The sequence below is a fragment of the Corylus avellana genome, chromosome 10 (genome assembly GCF_965113065.1).
Source record: "Corylus avellana chromosome 10, dhCorAvel1.hap1.2, whole genome shotgun sequence".
Classification (NCBI taxonomy): Eukaryota; Viridiplantae; Streptophyta; class Magnoliopsida; order Fagales; family Betulaceae; genus Corylus; species Corylus avellana.
The window spans coordinates 6,367,644-6,383,965 of record NC_142499.1 but is presented as its reverse complement, the minus strand read 5'-3'; the positions used below and the strand labels follow the sequence as shown (position 1 = coordinate 6,383,965).

The window sequence follows — 16,322 nt, the reverse complement described above, 5'->3', positions numbered from 1 at the left end:
TTCGCCAAGCGAACTTTATGTTTGCCTATTGTCTCGCTCAAGCAACCATCGAGCGAGACTCTTATCGCAATTTCATTTGAGCGACCCTCGAGCGAGAGTCAAGTGAACTATGGAGTACTTGCATAATCGCACATACCCCCTCATGATACATTCTTCCTCTACTCAAATCTCTTCATAAAGCCACGAGCAATCTAATCTATATCATTCTTCTCGAGTTAGAGAGAATTTTCCCTTAAAATTACATCATGAACTAGGTGCTTGACATTGAAAACATAGAATGTTCATAAATGACTTGGATGTTTCAACCTGTAGTCATTAAGATTAATCTTCTCAATCATTTTCAATGGCTTAATATTCTTTGCAGCTAGCTTGTTATATTCCCCTATAAGAAACACAGCTCATACAAAGTATCCCACTACTCTAGAAGCTAGGGATGCAACATTAAAAGAAAAATTACAAAACTAGCCTTAATTAAAATAATCGCAAACTCGGTCAACCAAAGTTTGTGTCCAGCGGTTAGTCCAATTTTGCTTACACAAACTTTCTATTTGTCTCTCGTAGGATCTTGCCCGAGCAACCATCAGATTGACGACATTCAAATGAACTCTCGGGTACTCATAAAATCGCAAGTACCCATTTCTGAGTCATTCTTTCTCCGCTCAAACCTCTACATGAGATGGTCTACATAAATTTTTAAGTGTTAAGGGCTTGAAACTGGTGATTAGATCTAGATTGGATGAGATCTCTTAGTATCAAAGATTAGATTATGAATAGATTGAAAGAAAATTAAGAAAGATGACAGATTGACACCGTTTGGGCCATATGAGATTTGATACTGACTTTGTGTTCAAACACTTGATTAATTTGAAATTATGAAGTTCATGGTTTAAAAGTGAGAACTTCAGTTTAATAATAATATTTATTATTATTGCTGCTATTATTACGATCATATTGAAAAAATCAATGCAAAAAAGGTTATCTAGAAAAGAATTTTTATTTTTTATTTTTTATTTTTTCTAAATTTCCTCAGCAAATCAATGGTTTGGTGGGGTTACAACAACATGATAAAGCTTTCTCGTGACCACAAAAGGAAAATTTTACCATTAAGGGTGGTGGTTCAATGGCTTAAGAAAATCTCTAAAGTGGTTAAACATGTACTAGGGTGTTGGTTCGAATCTCCGTAATAAAAAATTCATGCATATGGCTGATTAGTATTAGCCACCTTGGTTCCCATTGATGCCCTGGTGGGGCTGAGTCAAACTATGGTTCGGTCGAACTTGAGGGAACACCTATAGTTCCCAACATCTAGGCCCTTCCTGTGTGGCTCCTAGTGAATAAGTGCTACAATGGTCACACTCAGGTAGAATAATCACAATTGATCTCTCCGGTCTACCATTTTTTGATAAAAAAAGAAAAAGAAAGAAAAAGCAGGAAAATATTGCTTGTAAGCCGAAAGGTTATATGATATTGATAGTTACCTTCTGATTATGGCATCACTATGGGCCTATGGCTTCTTTTGTTTGAAAATATGGGCACTATCTAAAACAAGTGGAATCACATGCATGCTCCCAAAAAAATCTACCTTTTACTGTAGACTTTAATTTTATTTTTGGTCCAATATTTATTGTATGTACTCCTAGTAGTCGAGGCTTAGAGTATATTTGGGGTTTTTTTGAAAAATAGAGTTTTTAAGATAAAAATTTTATTTTTAAGCTTTTGTCAAAAATATGTTTTGATCATTTTTAGAGTAAAAAAGTCAAATAAGTACTTTAAAAATTTTTTACCAAACACGTCAGCTTTTGTTTAGCATAATTTTTTAAATATTAAAATTACTTTTTAAGCTTTTTAACGCAATTCCAAATAAGCCATGACTGCAATAACTTTTATCAGGGTCACTTTCCAATCTTCACCATGTTAGCCCTAGGTGGCTTAGAACTCAACTCAAGTTTGTTAAAAAAACAAAAAAAAAGGTTTGTGTTTGCTTGTGGGGTTCCTGCCCTTGGGGAGGGGTCCTCTTCCCCGTTTGCCATTTGGTTCCTGCTATTGATTGCTAAGGTACAAAAGTTTCATGAAAAAGGCAAGGGCAGTGACTTAATGATGGGTATCACCTCAAACACAATTTGGAGCACAAAAACCAACTTTATTGGTAGACTAGTAATTACAGGGACCCTTGTCTCAAATAAATGCATTTTTCAATTTGTTTTCATCAAATAGATTTGGGATGAAATGATTTCAAGCCAATTTAAGTATAATAATATATAAACGAAAACATTTGGATGGATGTGTGTGGTAAACACATGAGAGCATGCTAATGAATGGCATACATAATACTACAAAGACATAGGATACTCTATTGTAGGTGATGGCACATGGAATAGGAAAATGCTTGGGATATTATAATTTTTACTGTCATTTTTATACAAATTAATGTGACAGTCTGTCACATTAGTTTGAAAATAAACATGTAGTAAAAAATATAATACCCTTAATAAAAGCAATTTCGGAAAAATAATGAGGCCGATGAAAAGTAATAAGAAAACAAAAAGAAATGGGTCTCTTGCCTTAGTGGGAAGACGATATTCAAAAAGGATGGAGATATCAGTCTCTTAAGAAAAATGGAAGTTGCTGCATGTGACTTTTTAGAGTAATGCTACAAGTCACTCTTGTGTCATTCCAATGATGATGAAATTTTTAAAAATACTATTGAGCTTGTGATTAGTCAATATTAGATTTTAATCAAATTGTGATGTTAAAAGCTACTTCATTTTTTAGGGACACAAAGAGTGACATAAGAACTTATAGAATTACTCGACTTTTTGAGGGTTTTTGTTTTTTTTTTTAAAAAAAAAGAAGATTTTTCCTAGTATGCTTTTCCAAGCCAGCAACATTTATGATATAAAAACTATTCATGGAGTGTAATGTTAATATTCCATGCCAATTTAACTACACTCTCACAAGCCTTATAATCTCGTTAATATTTCATTATTAATTACTATTAAAGCAAACAAACTTAGAAGAGCCGAAAGATGTACCTCTAATAGGACCTATGTCAAAAAAAAAAAAAAAAAAAAGAGCCGAAAGAGAAGAAAAAGAAAAGATCCACCAAAATAGAATAATTCCATTATGCTTCTATTTTTATTAGGAAAACCTCACAAAGGGTGAAAGTTGCTGGTTTTAGATCAGATTCCAAAATCAATTTAGGGCCCAATTTGTACTAAAATTCTTTCTTATAAATTAAGAATACTCTTACTTCTCCCACTCATCACTTGACATCTTTTATCCACTCAAAGGGAAAAGACCCGATCAACTTTTGGACCTTTAAGCTCTCATCTGTTGACTGTTGCTAATTCAAACCACTCTTCTGAATTACCACAAAAAAAAAAAAAAAAAAACCCCTCTTTTGGATTTTTTTAGTGTTAAATGTCGTTTTAGCATATGTGATAACGGTCATTATCAAATGATCGCTTCAGTTTCAAAAGATATCATAGGTGATATCTATTGTTAGTCCAAATACCCACTTCGTACTTCCATTTTTTTTTTTTAACGGAGATCCACATCACATCACTTACAATATTTTATTATGTGTACCTTCTAAATTAATTTTTTTAGTCCCCAAAAAGATTTCCTTCATCCTTAAAATTTAGTTCAAACATATATGAGAAATATTCATGTGTAACATGCCTCTATATATACATAAAGATCTCGAAAATATTCACAAAAAGAAAAAGAAAAAATATATATATATATATACACACACATACGTGTGTGCGTGTGCGTGGAAAATGTTAAGGTTACAACACAAATTCAACTTATGGCAAACTTCTCTCCTACGTGTCATCTAAAAAAAAAAATTGAAATAAAGGATTTTGGAATTCTGAAAATTTGGGAAAAAATACAATTTGTTTGGTTTAAAATTCAATTTTTTTTTACACGTAAAAGAGAAGTTGACCATGAGTTGGGTTTGTGTTGTGTCCGTATCAAACCTATATATATATTCCTTGGGCAGCATTAGACAATGCTGCAATCTTCTCAATCTTGCATACGAACATAAAGCAACCAATTGTCGTAAATCTCTTTGCTCCTCACACTTTCTTCTTGCTTGATTTTTCATCTAAATCTACTTTTACCCCTGCAAGTTTAACATCCATTAGCACTTAAAAACATGACCAACAGCAATGGCATTCTTATGTGCACATCAAATAAGCTCTTCCAAATGCATCGTTAGAGCATTATTAAGATTTTAAAAAAAAAAATGATGGCAGCACTATAGGTCCTATTAGAGGTACATCATTCTCGATAACAACATTTAGAGGGTCATAGGTTAACTTTATGATAAATGGTAACCTCTTAGCATCTTGTACTCTAAAAGATTTTGCTAAATTTTATGTCCACACGCATTTTTTATAGATTCTAAGGATCTTGCATAGAACTAAAACTTCATGTCCGCGAACATTTCGGCAAAAATTTACAATTCAAGCTTGTTTGGCATCCAAGCTAGTAGGTGTTTTTGTTGCAACAGCTTCAAATTTTTAACACCATAATGAAGCAACTAGAGAAAGAACTATATGCTTAAGAGTTTATCCATCATAAGGGCTTAGAAAAGGTGACCACACTTAGACATGCTCACCTTTTGCAAGACTATATAAGCCACCAAAAATCCACAGTCCACATGCTTTGTTGACAAGGGTTTTTACTAGAGCTGGCAATTTTGACACGACTCGCGAACCTGACACGAATATGACACGAAAAAACAGGTATTGGATTTGGCCTTATTGGGTTCGAGTGTTAATCGGGTCTACCTGTTTAAGACTCGGTTAATTTTGTGTCTGGCGAGTCAACCTGCCAGACACGGTTACTATTCGGGACTGGTAGGTACCCATTAGACCCGGTTTTTTTTTTTAAAAAAAAAAAAAGTCAAAAAATGAGCATATTTATAGTGTTTCATAATTCATATCTTTGATTACATGGGATGGATCATGGATCTTTCAAGACTTCAAGTGGACAACATCCGCATAATGGCACATGGGAACCTAATTTGTAATTAATCTAATGATGATATAGTTTTGAGTTTTGTTTATTTTTTCTTTATTATTTTGTTTTTGTTAGCTTTTTTTATTTTATTGTTATTATCTTTTTCTTTATTGCTTTCCATATTCATTTCATATATGTGTGTGTGGTCATCATAACAAAGGAGTCTCCTTAAAGAGAAACTAAAATCATTATTGCATTACATGGAATTATGGAAATGGACTATCTAATATTCTAATATGTATAGAGTTGAAAATTGCTAATTTTGTGAATGTTTTTACTAACAATTGTATTGGTATTTATGTATTATTATTACAATTTTTTTTTTTAAAAAAATTTAGGGTTTAGGGTTTTTAGCAAATTGGGCCAGGCCGGGTCGGGTTACCTGTTAAGAGATCGGGTCGTGTCTACCTGATATGACCTGGTTATTATAAAATGGGTCGTGTCGGGTTATCCGACTATTTTCGTGTCATAATCGTGTCAAACCCGATTACCCGTTTAGCTAAATGGATCGTGTTCATGTATAGGCTAATCGTGTAACGAGTACTCGCGGGTCGTAATCGAGTCGTGTCAGGTACCTGTTTTGCCAGCCCTAATTTCTACCTATCAATTGATTATAGTAATAGAGATCTACAATCCTTCCTCTAGCTAAGGACTTCCCTAAAATTTCATTCGAGAAAGATTGAAAATAATAGCCGACGAAAATTCTTAGCACAAGGTTCATTGGAATTAAGTCTTCCTTCAATTGACCACATGTGTTTTTGATCCTATACAACATGGAAGGGGGCAAGCAAACCTCAAAGGACAATTCTAGAACACAGCTTTGGCCTTATGAACTTGGAGATGGTTCAGTCAATTGTCGGATGGTTGAAATTCTGCTTTTGAGAAGAAAGGTACTTATTAGCTTATGTGCAGAGAAGACTATCATTAGGCTTAAGGTGACTTCTATTCACCAATTCCAAGTTGATGCAAGATTCACTTTCGATCTTTTGTTGGAAATCCATCATTAGGCTTGAAAAATAACGTGGACTTTGTGTCAGATATTGTTTGAGGGATTTGAGCAGGATACACATATGCTTTAGAGGAACAGGACTTGGAGTAATGCTATTTAATTACAGAAAGATTGATAACAACAATTAAATCATACAGAATATAAAATGCTTGCAATTATTTTCAGAAAGTAGTGCTGCATAAGCCAATAGGATTGACAATAAAAGCAGAGGTATTTATGGTGTTAATTTATAAAGGCAAATATCTTTCACGGTAGATAATCATTTCCATATGGAATAATTCAAAAGGGAGCCTCAAGAAATAACTCTACAATAAATAATCCACACAATGTATCAATATTTTTTGAACATGCATGCTTTTACGATCCTCGTCAAATCAAGTCATCTCTAGAACAGTTCTAAGAAAAAAGAAAGAAGAAAACATATAATGTGCCGATCTACTGAATAGAGTGAAGGCATAAGAAAATGGAACAAGTAGAGAATACCTAATATAGACTATAAGCTATATATTAAGCCTTAATTTGCTCCTCGCAATTCCCCCTGCAGGTTTAACACACATTAGCACTTACAGAAGACATTATTAACCCGTGGTAATACACACAAATCTTTATCTGACACAGATTTTCAATATTTCCAATCAAATGGGAAAACAAGAAACATACAGTAACAGGCAATCTGACAACCCACCGGGGCAATCCACCTTATATATTTGCTCCCACGCAAGCGATATGTCCAATCTATTCTTCCCGGGCATATGAGAAATGTCAGCATCCGATGGGAAGATGACCGTCGGGTGTAAGACACGATGAAGTTTGTAAGAGGTAGAACCTCTGCTTCTCTAAATGGAAAAGAAAAGGAAATTCGATACTGAGTTCATGATCATCTTCAAACAACAAAATTGCGAGACCCTGAAGATGCCCTTCTAGCCACATATCCAAGTCTAAATTATAGGCAATCAAGATTATCTCATTAGCTTTACGAGCGACCCAGTGTAATGTATTTATCTACATTTACCGTCCTCTGAAGAGACCCTATAGGGTAGTTACGGTGGATCTTGCGCTCAGCAGGTTCAAGAAATTCCCAAGATCGATTCTGCACATTATATGTACAAAACACTGCAGTCTTGTATTTACCCGGAACACCGAAACCCACAAGAATCCTGTTTGGATTCTCAAGAGCTGCAGCAAGGGTTGTAACTCTCCAATCATATGGGGATCCGGTAAGGCTTCCCATTGTCCATTATCGGTATCAAAAACCTCACCCCACCGGGCGGTAGGCCGAATATTCGGTTCAAATAAATATCTTAGGTGACCAGAAAAAACATAAATCGGACAAACAGGGTAACAGCTGCCACAGGGATGGGGTGGTAACGTCCAATTTGTAGACGTCGGATAGACAGATTGGAAAATTCCGCCCACCAAAACTGTAGACGTTGGAGCCTAGGGTCGCAAAGCCCTCAAACATGGGAAGTTTGCCTTCCCAAAACGAAGCGAGCAGTTTTTTCTTAGGGTAGACCTCGCCAGTGCCAGGACCGACCGCATGAATAGTGATGCTAAAACCACTTCGTATGCGTCTTTTCATCTTCATCCTCTTCGACAATCAAAGCACCTCGTCGAAAATCAAAGGCACACAGAAGACCAAGTTGGTAAGAACGACGAGAAAACATCTCAGGAAGACGATCGTATGTATGTCGGGATACATGATCAGTTGATAAATCATCAATTGAAATCGCCAGAAGTTTTTAGCCCATTTCACATGCACCGTTCTCTTTGAATAATGTAGTTAATTGGGCTTGGGCTTGGGCGTGGTCCTGGGCATGGGCCTGGGCCTGTATTCATTTGTATAGTTAGTTAGGTATGGGTTACATTTGAAATTTGAATCATGTATGTACAAGTTAGTTGGGCCTACCTCCAACCTTAAACCTGGTGTAACCTTAAAAAAATTCCATTTGCATGTGTTTGTACTTTGTAGGAAAATATTTTCTAAGAAAAATATGGTTTGTTTTTAAATAAATAAGTAAAATCATGTACTGCGGATCCTTATCCCGTTTGATAACCCTTTTAAGGGTCCATTTTTGGGATCAACTAATTTTGAACCTTTTTTGCTTCTTTCCAAAACCTAATTTCTAGTTTTTTTTTTTTTTTTTTTTGAGTTTCACGTGGATTGTATAGTGTTAGGTCTAATATCAAACTTCAAAAATGGCGCTAATTTCTTAAGTGGCTTAGCAAAAACAAACTAGATTGAAATTCACAGTAATTACTTGCCCAAATTGCTAACAATTCGAGTAAGTAATGTGACCGGTTCCAAATAAAACCCATCTGTCCAGATAGGTGACCGGCCAACCCAAAATTTACTTTGGCAGGTAGGGATGCAAAGGCGGTTACGGTTAGCGGTTAGTGGCAATAACCGCTAACCGTAACCGCCTTAGCGGTTAGTAAATTTCACTAACTGTAACCGCTAACCGTTAAGCGGTTAGCGAAATAGATAACCGCCTGCTAACCGCTTTTTTAAAATTGGGCTTTTTGGGCTTTCTTTAGGACTTTTTAGGCTTTTTTTTACCCTCATTTTTTTCTTGTATTTTTAATATCTTCTTGGGCCCAATTGCTATAAAAAGAGCCCATATTGAAAAATAAAAAATATTTGACCCAAAATTTACATTTACTTGGTTAAACTTTTTTTTTTAAAAAAAAAAAAAAAAAAAAATTCAACACAACATAAAAAAAAAAGTTCAAAATTCAAACAACTGTCACAACATATAAAAAAAAGTTCAATACAAAGCATATAAAATAAGTTCAAATAAAACATTAAATGATACAAATACAACATTAAAACTTTATCAATCCTCTAATTTGGTCTTCTAGCAAATCCTGTGGACATCAAAAGAAGAAAAGTTATAATATTAAACATAATAATATTAAGGCACAAGCATGTACACATATCAAAACGTGCTTAATATAATTGTATTGTAATTAAAATACTATGACAATTCAAAAAGTAATAACCTTCGTTACTAACAAACCTCTAGGCAAAAGATGAAGCAACATTTGAACTTGAACTTGAAGGTTGAGTCACATCAATGAATAAATAATTAGAATAAATTAATAAATAATGAAAACTAAATGAAGTTATATATATATATATATAAACCAAATCAACCCCAATACCCCATACGGCTGCCATACACAATATAATCCAAAACTCATTCCGATCATACCCCAATAATCAACAAATACACAATAAACGACCCAAAATCATTGGAAAGAATTGTAAAATAGTAGGAAATCAAAAATCAAAGTAGCTCGGGAAAAACTCCAAGAAAATGAACCCAAAATCACTGACCTTGGCTGTCTAATTTGGGAAAGAAACTACCCAGTATTTTCGTTGAGCCGATCGTGAGCAACGAGTGAGTTTGAGAGAGTTGAGAGACGAGAGTTGAGAGTTGAGACGGTGTCACAGACTCACAGTGAGAGACTGAGAGTTTGAGACTTGAGAGAGGCTGCTCAGCAACTTTGAGTGATTTTGAGATTTCGTGAGATTTAGGGTTGGGAAGAAAGAGATGAATATATACAGGTGCAAAACGACGTAGTTTTGCCTTTTATATAATTTTTTTTTTTTTTAAAAAAAAAGGGTTAAAGGATAAAACTATTAACTATCAATAATTCAATTTTTTAAAAATTGTTACAAATGGTTTAAAATTTTCAAAATTGTTCAAAAAATGGTTTTTTTTTTCTTTCAAAAAATGGCTAAATTTCCTTTTCTAAAAAATGTTCAAAAAATATATTAATACTTCAATTGTGATTATAAGTAACGCATTGTTGAATCTAATGTCAATTACTTAATTTGATATTATATAATCATATAGCCTCATTAAATTATATCATATGATTCATATGATTAATTATTTAAATTCTTATCATATTTACTTATAATCTTTTTTCTTTGAATTGAACTTAATATCTAATGGTAAATGGTAATGTTCAAACTCCTAAATCCTAAATTCGTAAAGTATCTAATAATGCTTTAATTAAATTGTAGACTTGTAGTTATAAGTAATATATTGTTTAATTCAATTGAATCAATTGTGATTGTCATTGTACATGAATCATATGATTAACTTGTAGACTTATGACTTATGAGTTATGTCATATTATATATGTATTATTTATTATTATATAATCATATGATTTAATGATCAAGTCATCATGTGATAGAATCATATCAATTATAGTGATAATATATTAATACTCAAATTGTAATTTAATTATATTTTAAAAAAATTGTGATTTAATGATCAAGTGATTATATGATATAATCATATAAATTATAGTGATAATATATTAATACTCAAATTGTGATTTAATTATTTTAAAAAAAAATTGTGATTTAAGTGATTATGTTATATGTATAAATATTTTTATAATTATAATTATAAAAATATATTATATAAAAATGCGGTTAGCAGTTAGCAGTTAGCGGTTACGATTAGTAGACCCAATAACCACTAACCGCTAATCGCTAGGCGGTTATAACGGTTAGCGGTTAGCGGGCAGTTTTTAACCGCCCGCATTGACACCCATATTGGCAGGTAAGTCCCCTATAGGATCTCTTACGTTATTTGTTAAAATTGTTAACAATTCGAATAAATAATTCTTATAGATCGTTATCTTTGAAGTTTGAGGAAAATGAAATAATGAATCGGCAGTAATTAGTACTAACTGCAAAGATTTTCCATTTGGAAGATTCAAAGATTGCTCGTGAAACAACCAACAATTAGGGGTGCAAAGGCGGGCGGTTAAAAACCACCCGCTAACCGCTAACCGCTATAACCGCCAACCGCTTAACCGCCTAACCGCATTAACCGCTAACCGCCTACCGCTATAACCGCTAACCGCCTACCGCTATAACCGCCAACCGCTTAACCGCCTAACCGCATTAACCGCTAACCGCCTAACCGCTATAACCACTTAGCGGTTAGCGGTTAGCGGTTATTGAGTCTACTAACCGTAACCGCTAACCGCCTTTTTATATAATATATTTTTATAATTATAATTATAAAAATATTTATACATATAACATAATCACTTGATCATTAAATCACAATTTTTTTTAAAAATAATTAAATCGCAATTTGAGTATTAATATATTATCACTATAATTTATATGATTATATCATATAATCACTTGATCATTAAATTACAATTTTTTTAAAAAAAAATAATTAAATCACAATTTAAGTATTAATATATTATCACTATAATTTATATGATTATATCACATGAGATTGATCATTAAATCATTTGATTATATAATAACAAATTATACATATATAATATGACATAACTCATAAGTATATCAATTCATACTAATACAATAATTAAATATCTAGAGACTTATTTCCAATGTATGTTATAAACTTATAAGTCTATATATGTTATAAGTCCATATAAGTCTACATATGTATATGAATAATATAAATGTATAATATCAATACTTAATCATATGATTCAATGACAATTCAAATATTTTATTCAAGACTTCAAGTGAATCATATTATTAATGTACAATGATGATATGATTCGTATAATATCAAATTAAGTAATTGACATTAGATTAAATAATGACCAATGTGTTACTTATAAACACAATTTAAGTATTAATGTATTATCATTATAATTTTAGTAATTTATATATTATCACTATAATTGATATGATTATATCACATGATGACTTGATCATTAAATCATATGATTATATAATAGTAAATAATGCATATATAATATGACATAACTCATAAGTCATAAGTCTACAAGTTAATCATATGATTCATGTACAATGATAATCACAATTGATTCAATTGAATTAAAAAATATATTACTTATAACTACAAGTCTACAATTTAATTAAAGCATTATTAGATACTTTAGGAATTCAGGATTTAGAAGATATTAAAAATACAAGGAAAAAAAAAATGAGGGTAAAAAAAAGCCCTAAAAAAAGCCCTAAAGAAAGCCCTTAAAGCCCAAAAAAAAAGCGGTTAGCGGGCGGTTATCTATTTCGCTAACCGCTAACCGGCGGATAACCGTTAACCGCTAACCGTTAGGCGGTTAGCGGTTACGGTTAGCGGTTATTGCCACTAACCGCTAACCGTAACCGCCTTTGCACCCCTACCAACAATTCACCCACGCTCACTTTACTACCTATTACAAGATCAATAATCTCTTCATCGGTGACATATGATTGTTAAATCAATAATACAGGAGTTTATCCTTAGCCATCCAAAAATAACTTTTTCCTTGGTTTTAAATAAGCAATCTTTCTTTCTTTCTTTCTTTTTTATTGAAGTCTTTTAGCAATTGCATGACACCAATATTTTTCCATGAGGCAGATTGCTAGTACAATCGAAAGACCTGCTTACTTTCAATTATCTATTATAAGAGCATTATATGTGGAAACACAAAACATAAACCAAACGCAATCAACAACAACCAAACCAACGGACGGAACAAATAAAATCCAGATGGGAATTCATGGTTAATCTCCACACACAATCAAACATATTATTTTTTTTTTTTTACTACGCGACAGAGCTTCACAATGTTCAAAATGTGCTAAAGTAGCTCATTAAATTACCAAAGTGTGTCAAAAAGACCACATCTTTTTTATATTACTATAATAACCTTATTCTTTTAAAAACTAAAATAAAAAATTAATATAGTAATAAAATAAAAAAACTAAAAAATTAATTATATATATAAAGAAAAAGAAAAAAAAGAAAAGAAAAAGAAATGGGTAGCTGCCAGTTGAGCCAACCACATGGTTTGATTTTGCATTTATTCATATTTTTTTTATACCGCACGACCGATTTGTAATTTAAGTCAACTACAATGATTCATATTTTATTTATTCAAAAAAAAAAAAATTGTATTTATTCGCTCCTTTTTTTTAAAAAAAATAATAATAATAATTTAGTTTTTTTTTTTTTTTTTTTTAATGGTTAGTTTTTAAAAGAATAGGGGTATGATAAATTTTTTTAAAAAAAATGTTGCATTTTTGACACACTTTGGTAGTTTGATGGACTACTTTAGTATCTTTTGAACATTGCGAGGTTTTTTATATATATCTTCTTGTAATCTCTTGTCCCATTATTGAATAGAAGAAGAAGAAGAAAAAAAATGGTAACTTCACTCAAGATCCCTGAACTTCCATCCGATTTGACAAACTCCTTCCAAATTTCAAAATCTTTCAATTTAGTCTACTGAACTTTCAATTGCAATTAATTTGGACCCCGTAAGATTTTAAACATCACATAGCATTTATACCCCTGACTTTTTTTTATAAAATTCCAACTTTACCTTAATTCCAAAACTTTTTTTATTAAAAAAAAAAAAAAAAATCAAGAATATTTTGATCTTTTTTAGTATTTCTAAACCCTAAATTTGACGGAGGGGGTTCAAATTGAGAGCAATGGAAGTTCACAGGACTAAATGGAGAGATTTTAAAGTTTGGGAGGGCTTTGTCAAATCGGGTAAAAGTTCAAGGATCTTCAGTAAAATTACCAAATATATATATATATATATATATATATATATATTTAACTTTTTTTAGTTTTTTATTTTTATAATACTTAGGAGTGTCCAGCAATAATGTCTGTGTCTCTCTTCAGAAAGTGTGTTCTTTCATATCAAACTATTGGATCTTGATTGAAATCCTATATTGACTTGATTTATTGCTTGACAAATTCCCTCAAATACGTATTCTTCTATAAGCCAAAGAAGTCAGGATAATTTCATATTGTTCAAACGCGGAGTAGCTGTATATGCACATTCTAGCTACAAACAAATTCCAAACTCGTAGATGAAAGAAAAAAGAATGCATTTGCGTCTTCAAAAACATATTTCGAGTTAACAAATGGCAGCAAAATCATGTGGATTCCATCTAATTGTTTTTGATGCTTGCTGAGTTTGCGCCAGGCCTCTCTTTTGGGCCAAATTCGTGCCGGACTCATTCCGGATCTATCAGCATACTACGGGAGTGTTTGGCAAACCCTTTGCCCTTTGTTATTGTAGTTGCCATAGATTGATGTGGTATAAAGTTCTTTTTTTTTTTTTTTTTTTAATTTTATATTGAGAAGTGAACAAAATTTTATTTTGTAGAGATTTTTTTTTATTTAAATAGTAATAAAAAAAAAGTAAATGATAGTGATATAAAAAGTGAAAAAAAAGTGAAAATATTTTCATGTTGATTTTTTTGGAAGAGAAGTATGAAGAGTGTCAAAGGGAGGGGAATGGGTTGCCAAAAGGTGCCTTTGTTTCTCGAATAAACCTTTCCATGCCAATTACAAGATCTAAAAGAATATAGGTTGAATGCTTAGAACCCGTACCTCTCGGTGGTTTGCATTGATATTTATAGAGACTCTATACAAAAGTATTAGAAATACAAGAGAACTAGGAGAGTAGAGGAAGAATCCTTGTTACATGAAATCTATCAACGCAGGAACCTAGCTAGTGTTTATCTACAACTGAACTTCTTGGCTTATCCTATCTTCTATTAGGGGTGTCGGTTAAAAACCGTCCGCTAACCGCTATAACCGCTTAACCGTATTAACCGCTAACCGCCTAACCGTTATAACCGCCTAGCGGTTAGCGGTTAGTAACCGCTAACCGCCTTTTTATATAATATATTTTTATAATTATAATTATAAAAATATTTATATATATAACATATATAATCACTTCATCATTAAATCACAATTTTTTTAAAAAATAATTAAATTACAATTTGAGTATTAATATATTATCACTATAATTTATATGATTATATCATATAATCACTTGATCATTAAATCACAATTTTTTTTTAAAAAAATAATTAAATCACAATTTGAGTATTAATATATTATCATTATAATTTATATAATTATATCACATGATCAATTGATCATTAAATCATTTGATTATATAATAACAAATTATACATATATAATATGACATAACTCATAAGTATCCCAATTCATATTAATACAACAATTAAATATCTAAAAACTTATTTCTAATGTATGTTATAAACGTATAAGTCTATATAAGTCTACATATGCATATGAATAATATAAATGTATAATATCAATACTTAATTATATGATTCAATGACAATTCAAATACTTTATTTAAGACTTAAAGTGAATCATATTATTAATGTATAATAATGATATGATTCGTATAATATCAAATTAAGTAATTGACATTGGATTAAATAATGACCAATGTGTGACTTATAAACATAATTTAAGTATTAATGTATTATCATTATATGTTGTAACAGTTGAATTTTTTTTTTTTTTATATGTTGTTTTTTTTTTTAAAAAAAAAAAAAAGTTAACCGGTTATGATTTAATATTTAAGGAAATTTTTTTAAAGTACACGTAAACGTAAATTTTGGGTCAAATATTTTTGATTTTTCAATATGGGCTCTTTTTATAGCAATTGGGCCCAAGAAGACACTAAAAATACACACACACACCAAAAAAAAAAAAAAAAAAAAAAAAAAAAAAAAAAAAAAGAGGGTAAAAAGAAGAAGCCAAAAAAGGCCTAAAAAAAGAAGCCCAAAAAGGCCCGAAAAGCCCTAAAGAAAGCCCAAAAAGCTCAATTTTGAAAAAACGGTTAGCGGGCGGTTATCTATTTCACAAACCACTAACTGGCGGTTAACCGCTAGGTGGTTAGCTGTTGCGGTTAGTGAAATCTACTAACTATTAAGGCGGTTACGGTTAGCGGTTATTGCCAATAACTGCTAACCGTAACCGCCTTGACACCCCTATCTTCTATCACTTGTGGCTATCTGTTTAGGTTTGATATCTTCTTGAGTGTGAGAGAGAGTCGCAGAGTGTTTCTCCTTCCATGGCCGATACATCAGGTGCTCTAACACCCCCCTCAAGTCAACAGGAAAGAATGAATGTTGAGCTTGTGACATAGATATTGAAACCGAGTAGCAACAATGGGTTTGGTGAGAACATATGCAAGTTGATCCTTACAAGTAATAAACCAAATCTGGATTGTTTTATCAGCCACTCTATCATGAACAAAGTGGAAATCATTCTCCACATGTTTAGTACGGGCATGAAAAACTGAATTAATAGCAAGGTATTTGGCACCTATATTATCACACCATAAGGTGGGCGTGGCTGTAAGTCAAATACGAAGATCCCTAAGTAGAGATTTAATTCAAATAACCTTAGCAACGGTGTTAGCTATCGCTTTGTACTCCGCCCCAATGCTTGAACGAGACACTGTA

At 32.0% G+C, this 16,322-nt stretch overlaps 1 pseudogene; it reads right to left on the bottom strand.

Annotated features, from left to right (window-relative positions):
* Positions 1-4,029: 4,029 nt before the first annotated feature.
* LOC148583290 (uncharacterized) lies at positions 4,030-7,704 on the bottom strand (annotated as a pseudogene).
* Positions 7,705-16,322: the final 8,618 nt, after the last annotated feature.